The 7,087-nt window shown below is 40.9% G+C and overlaps 1 non-coding gene across 1 annotated transcript; it reads left to right on the top strand.

Moving 5' to 3' along the window:
* Positions 1 to 6,557: 6,557 nt before the first annotated feature.
* Positions 6,558 to 6,631, top strand: TRNAT-CGU (transfer RNA threonine (anticodon CGU)). The gene has a single exon. It is a non-coding gene; the product is annotated as a tRNA-Thr (tRNA).
* Positions 6,632 to 7,087: the final 456 nt, after the last annotated feature.

Genomic DNA, 7,087 nt, shown 5'->3' with positions numbered 1-7,087 from the left:
ACCACGCCCGGCTAATTTTTTGTATTTTTAGTAGAGACAGGGTTTCACCGTGTTAGCCAGGATGGTCTCAATCTCCTGACCTCGTGATCCGCCCGCCTCGGCCTCCCAAAGTGCTAGGATTACAGGCGTGAGCCACCGCGCCCGGCCCAAGATAAAAATCTTCATACAGTCGTGTGCCAATAAGGGGCAAATGTTCTGAGAAATGCATTGTTGGATGATTTCGTCATTGTACGAACGTCACAGAGTGTACTTATGCAAACCCAGATGATATAGCCGACTACACACCTAGGCTGTATGGTATAGCCTATTGCTCCTAGGCTACAAAGCTGTACAGCATGTTGCTGAACTGAATACCATCAGCAATTGCAATACAGTGGTATTTGTGTATCCGAACATACGAAAGGAACAGTAAAAATGTGGTATAAAAGATAAAAATGGGGCCAGGAACAGTGGCACACGACAGTAATCCCAGCACTTTGGGAGGCTAAGGTGGGTTTATCGCTTGAGCCCAGGAGTTGTAGACCAACCTGGGCAACATGGTGAAACCGCATCTCTATAAAATACAAAAATTAGCTGGGTGTGGTGGCACACGCCTGTGGTCACAGCTACTCAAGAGGCTGAGATGGGAAGATCGAGTGAGCCCAAAGGTCGAGGCTGCAGTGAGCTGAGACTGCACCATTGCACTCCATTAAAATGGTACAATTGTACTGGGCACTTGCCATGAATGGGTCTTGCAGGACTGGTAGTAGTCGTTCTTGGTGAGTCAGTGAGTGAGTGGTGAGTCAATATGAAGACCTAGGACATTACTGTACGCTACTGTAGATTTTATAAATGCTATATACTTAGGCTACACGAAACTTATAAAATATTTATTTCTTCAATAATAATTAACCTTAACTTATTGTAACTTTTTTACTTTATAAACTTAATTTTTAAAAACTTTTTGACTCTTTTGTAATAACACTTGGCTTAAAACACAAACACCTGGCTTGGCATGGTGGTTTATGCCTGTAATCCCAGCACTTTGGGAGGCTGAAGCATGCTGATCACTGGAGGTCAAGAGTTTGAGACCAGCCTGGCTAACATGGTGAAACCCTGTCTCTACTAAAAATTAAAATAAATACAAAAGTTAGCCAGATGTGGTGGCGGGCGCCTGTAATCCCAGCTACTCGGGAGGCTGAGGCAGGAGAATCACTTGAACCCAGGAGGCGGAGGTTGCAGTGAGCCAAGATCTCGCCACTGCGCTCCAGCCTGGGTGACAGAGCAAGACTCTGTCTCAAAAAACAAAAACAAACAAACAAAAAAACCAAAAGACCACAAACACCTGTAAAGCTGTACAAAAAACATTTTTTCTTTATATCTATATTCCATTAGCTTTTTTCTATTGCAAAGCTTTTTTTTTTTTTTTAACTTTTACAACTTTTTTTTTAAAAACGAAGACACAAACACACACATTAGCCTAGGCCTAGACAGGGTCAGGATAATCAATATCACCATCTTCCACCTCCAAATCTTGTTCCACTGCAAGGTCTTCAGAGGCAATACCAAGTAGGAAGCTGTCATCTCCTATGATAACAATGCCTTCAAGAATCCCTTGTGATGGCCTGCCTGAGGCTGTTTCACAGTTAACTATTTTTTAATAAGTAGAAAGAGTACACTGTAAAATAACAATAAAAAGTATAGTATAGTAAATACATAAACCAGTAATATAGTCATTTATTATCATTATCAAGTATTATGTACTGTACATAATTGTATGTACTATATTGTTATACAACTGGCAGAGCAGTAGGTTTGTTTAAACCAGCATCACCATAAACATGTGAATAATGCACTGGGCTACGTTACCACAGCTACAATGTCATTAGGTGATCAGAATTTTTCAACTCTATTATAATCAGTCTTATGGGACCACTGTCATCTATGTGGCTCATTGTTGACTAAAATGTCCTTATGTGGCATGTAACTGTGTTTCTACATTTAAATGTCAAGTACTTCATCTTTCCTTCAGTTATATCTGGTTGCTCATCAAGATTTTTAATGCATGTTTATGGTTCAAATAACTATTTCACTTAAGTAGTAATCCAAAGTGTGATGATCTAATATTCATATTCCTAGGCTACTTGACATAATGCAATTTCTTCTCAAAAGCCAATCCATTTGATATAGGACTAGCAATTCTACTGTGCTTAACTATTAGTAAGTACTTTTACTTTCTCTTGCCTCATTGAGGTGAAATCCGCACTCAAACATAGCCTTTTTAGGCTGGAAAAGGACTACACTGGGGTACTGTGCTGAGTTGCTAGTGTCAAAGCTACCATTAGAGAAGTTTGAAAGGACTTTCTGGTAACCCAGTGTCACAAATGCTGTATTAAAATCACTGGTGAATGTAGATGGTGCACACATGGTATAACAGCCTTCTTCACTAGACACTGAATAGCACTTCAATCTCATGGCAAAGTTTTATTAGGGCAAAATGCCCAACACTTTAGCATAGATACCTGCCAATTGCCTGCTTTCCACTGATTGACAGTCTTATTCCTCTAGCTGATTTGGTGTTCCCAACTTGCATTTCTCTAGCTTCTCCTTAAGCCCACCCATTCTGTAGGGTCCCTTCTATAGCCGCCACCTATGCCTCTCACTTCTGTGTCCTCCCTCAAAATACCTTCTCCAGTGCACCCACTCCATCCCTTATTCCTAAATTACCTTCCCACCTTAATCTCAGATCACATTCATCTCCATCTTCTGTTCTCCAGATGCTCTTACTTTCCCCCACCACAACTCATTCACTACACTCACTACAGTAACTCACTACCCTCAGGATCCAGCCAGCTTTGTTCTCCTAGCTCACAGTCTTTGCTTTTACCACCTCCTACAATGGCCTCTTCCTCTACCATCCCTATTCTATCCTTTGGTTTCCATCCTTTCTAACTCCTATTCTTAGCTTAACTATTTTTCCCAGGTTCAAGCTCTCTTCTTCCCACACATCTGTGAGATACTCCCTTTCTGAGTGGTCCTTGTTTATCCCCACCTCTGGTTGTTCTCAGAAACTATGGACTGGGATCACTAAGCTGACACATACTTTTCCTTGTGCCTTTTATTTTCTTCTATCTTTGAACTCAAATTTCTGTTCAGCTTTTTAATTAGGCATATGAACCTGTCACACTTACTTCACCTCACCCCTTATTTACTAGTTTTCTTTTTAAATAAGTTCATTTTAATAAAGTTTGGGGGAAATCTTAGGACACAACTTAGTTATTTCTCAGAGGATGCTGCTTACTTCAATAGTTTCCTCGGGCTGCTATAACAAAATAACACAAACTAGGCAGCTCAAACAACAGAACTTTATAATCTCACAGTTCTAGAGGCAAGAAGTCCAAGATCAAGGTGTCAGCAGGGTTTGTTCTTTCTGAGGGTTGTGAGGGAGAATCTGTTTCAGGCCTCTCCTCTAGTTTCTGGTGGTTTTCTGACAATCTTTGAAATTCCTTGTGGATGCATCACCAAATCTCTGCCTTCATGTTCACATGGTATTCTCCCTGCATGTGTGTGTATATTCAAATTTCCATCCCCCCACTTTTTTTTTTGAGATGAAGTCTCCCTCTTGTCCCCAGGCTGGAGTGTAATGGTGCGATCTTGGCTCACTGCAACCTCCGCCTCCCATGTTCAAGCGATTCTCCTGCCTCAGCATCCCGAGTAGATGGGATTACAGGCCCCTGCCACCACGACCGGCTAATTTTTGTATTTTTAGTGGAGATGGGGTTTCACTGTATTGGCCAGGCTGGTCTTGAGCTCCTGACCTCAGGTGATCCACCCGCCTCGGCCTCCTAAAGTCCTGGGATTACAGGTGTGAGCCACCGCACCCAGACAAACTTCCCCTTTTTATTAGGACACCAGTTATATTGAATCAGGGGTTCACTTTACTCCGTATGACTTCAAGTTAACTAATTACCTCTTTGATTACCTTATTTCCAAATAAGATCACATTCTGAGGTACTGAGGGTAGGATTTAAACATGAATTTTCAGGGGACAAAATTCAATTCTTAACAGCTACTAACTAGTATTATGGTAAATCACCCTATTCTCAACAAAGAAAGCATAACTGAGGGTAATATGAAGTCACTGCAGTTGTGACAAATCCCCATGCTCCAGTATTGATATTCATATCCCTCAGTCAGCTGTCTTGGATTCTGATGTTAGTTGAGCACTTTTGCATCAAATTGGCTGGAGATCTCATGTGAATTATTTACCCTTTCAATTCACTCACATATTTTTTTTTTCTTTTTGAGTGCAAGTCTATTTGGAGGAGGATCCCATTGGGATAGTGATATGGTTTGGCTGTGTCCTCACCCAAATTTCATCTTGAATTATAGCTCCCATAATTCCCACATGTTGTGGGAGGGACCGAGTGGGAGATAATAGAATCATAAGGGCTCTTTCCCCCATACTGTTCTCGTGGTAGTAAATCTCACGAGGTCCAATAATTTTTTTTTTTTTTGAGACGGAGTCTCACTCTGTCGCCCAGGCTGGAGTGCAGTAGTGTGATCTCGACTCACTGCATCCTCCGCCTCTTGGATTCAAGCAATTCTCCTGCCTTAGCCTCCTGAGTAGCTGGGATTACGGGTGCCCACCACCATGCCCGGCTAATTTTTGTATTTTTAGTAAAGACGGGGTTTCACCATGTTGGACAGGCTGGTCTCCAGCTCCTGACCTCAGGTGATCTGCCTGCCTTAGCCTCCCGAAGTACTAGGATTATAGGCATGAGCCACTGCACCCAGCCATATTCTTTATTTTGTTTAAATATCTTGGATTAACTTGAACGTATTCCAGGTGTGTTCAAGTACTAATTGTGACATTAGGGGGAAAAAATCTATTAGGACTTTTTCCAGGAAAAGTCAAAAAGAAATTTTAGAATTAGTTGAACTGGGCAATGTCAGAAATATACCTAAAACAAAGTATTATGTTTTGAACTAGATTACTGGGCCCTGCTGGGCACTCAACTATCACATTGTACTTCTTTTATTGTGATACTGTTTCTTGTTTGATTTTTATCATCTGGCTATCTTGTACCTAGTTGTGTCTACAGAAGTTATTTCAATGCCTGACACATAGTAGGTATTCAATACATCATTCTTGTTGGAAAAAACTTGAACAATATTTCCCTGGACATGATGCCATCCCAGTTATATTTTAGTAGCTGAAGTTAGTACAATCCAGATCATAAACAATTCAGCTGATTCAAATTCAGAAAGGCTATGATTCCTGGTCCTTATGATTTTGGGGGATGTTGCTTTCCAAACTCAGTAAATATACAGTAACTCTTAATACAATAACTGTTAGTACAGCCCTAATCATAACAGTTTGTTAATCTATATTAAATTAAAACGTGACTATCTTGGTTAACAGGAAAATAAGTTTATATTCACTACAAAAACATTCTGAATGGGATAGGAAATGGCAATGCTCCAACTTTTGGCTCAAGAGAGGAATTAAGAAAGACTTTAGAATTCAAGGGCATTATCCGGCCCAGAGCCCCTTAGATAGAGCCTTTGCCGGGTTAAACAGGGAATTTTGTAGTCCTCCCTGTTGTCTTTTTAACATGGCAGGGAAGCTGGGTAATGTGCAGAGACGCTTGCTTTATTTGGTGAACTCACTCCCTCACTTTGGCACCAGCCTCAGTACTAAGCAAAGGCAGAAAACTAGGATACAATCGTTAACAGTTTCAGAATGGATCTTAATTTGGGGATTTTTCAATCAATTAATGTTTATTTAGCTTCTACAAGGTGAGAATCCATAAGGAAGATATTAGGAAACATCTAATTGAAGCTTGAAGAACCAAAATGAGGAAGGCAGAATTAGGAAAGACCCTGTCCGGTGACGCCTCCCCTTCTGGTTTCCATCTGTGCCCCCTCTCAGGAGCCGCGGGAACACAAGCCTCGACCAGGCAAAGGCTCTTTGGATTTGAAATACAAAACCGTTAAGTGAGCTCCGACCAGGTCGCCTCCCAGCTGTCGCCTACTTTCTCTAAAGCAGTGATCTGGCCCCTGTTTGGAGAGTCTGAACGCGTTAACAGTTTTTGTTTTTCAGCGCATCCGTGTGCTATCTTCTAATTGGTCAGAAAAGTCATTAATGTGATGAAAATTCTGAATGATCTGTTTTGCTAGAAAAGCTTTTCACTCCACTTTTAGAATCCAATCACTTGATGATTCGAAATCACCACAATGCCATGGAATGTAAAAACCGCTCTCGCCACGTCTAGAGACCGATGCCTCTTCCTCCGCTGGGAACACGGTTCATCTCCACTCGCCGATTTCACGGTTTTATTTGCCCTCTGGGACGCGCTGACATTGTTCTAAGCACATTTTCTAAGTGATTGTGTGAGTGTGGGTGTGTTTCGTTGGACTCGAAGGGAGTCTAATTTCTAGAAGTTCCTTTCAGGAGTCTGCCTTTACTGCAAAGTTGATGTATTCGAAAACACAGTAACTGTTCATGGCAACGTAATTTGTCACCTAATTAAGTGCAATTCGGTCACAAAAGAAGCCACAGGGTCTGCACAGCTGGCTCTGTGGCTTAGTTGGCTAAAGCGCCTGTCTCGTAAACAGGAGATCCTGGGTTCGAATCCCAGCGGGGCCTTAGGGTACGTGTGTTTTTTTTCCTTCCCCTTTTAATAAGGGCCGTCTGTTTTTGTAAATTTATCACAATTTTTAGTCTATAATCCTTAATCACAATATCAAATCCACTGCATAGAGCTTTAATCTCTCCAATCTCTCTTCATTACACCTGCATCCTCAAAGACTATTAGTTTCTGATGATGTCTCAGACAGTTATATTGGAATTTCACCAAACTCGGGTTCAAGTTCAATCACGGATCAAAAATCTCTAAAATAAAATTGTAAAACTTTTCATTCAAAACATTAAAAATATATTCTTCTGGTTTCTCAAACTCCATGGTAACCTTAAAGTCCACATGGATGAAAAATAGTTGCAATTTATGGAACATTTACTAAGTTGCACTTTGTGTATTTTCTCACATGCTTTTAATTCCTAGAATATTCACTGAAGTAAACATTATTATGCCAGTTTTACAGA

Source organism: Pongo abelii, chromosome 5 (genome assembly GCF_028885655.2).
Source record: "Pongo abelii isolate AG06213 chromosome 5, NHGRI_mPonAbe1-v2.0_pri, whole genome shotgun sequence".
Lineage (NCBI taxonomy): Eukaryota > Metazoa > Chordata > Mammalia > Primates > Hominidae > Pongo > Pongo abelii.
Note: the sequence above shows the minus strand (reverse complement) of the source record. Positions and strands in the feature narration are given on the sequence as shown.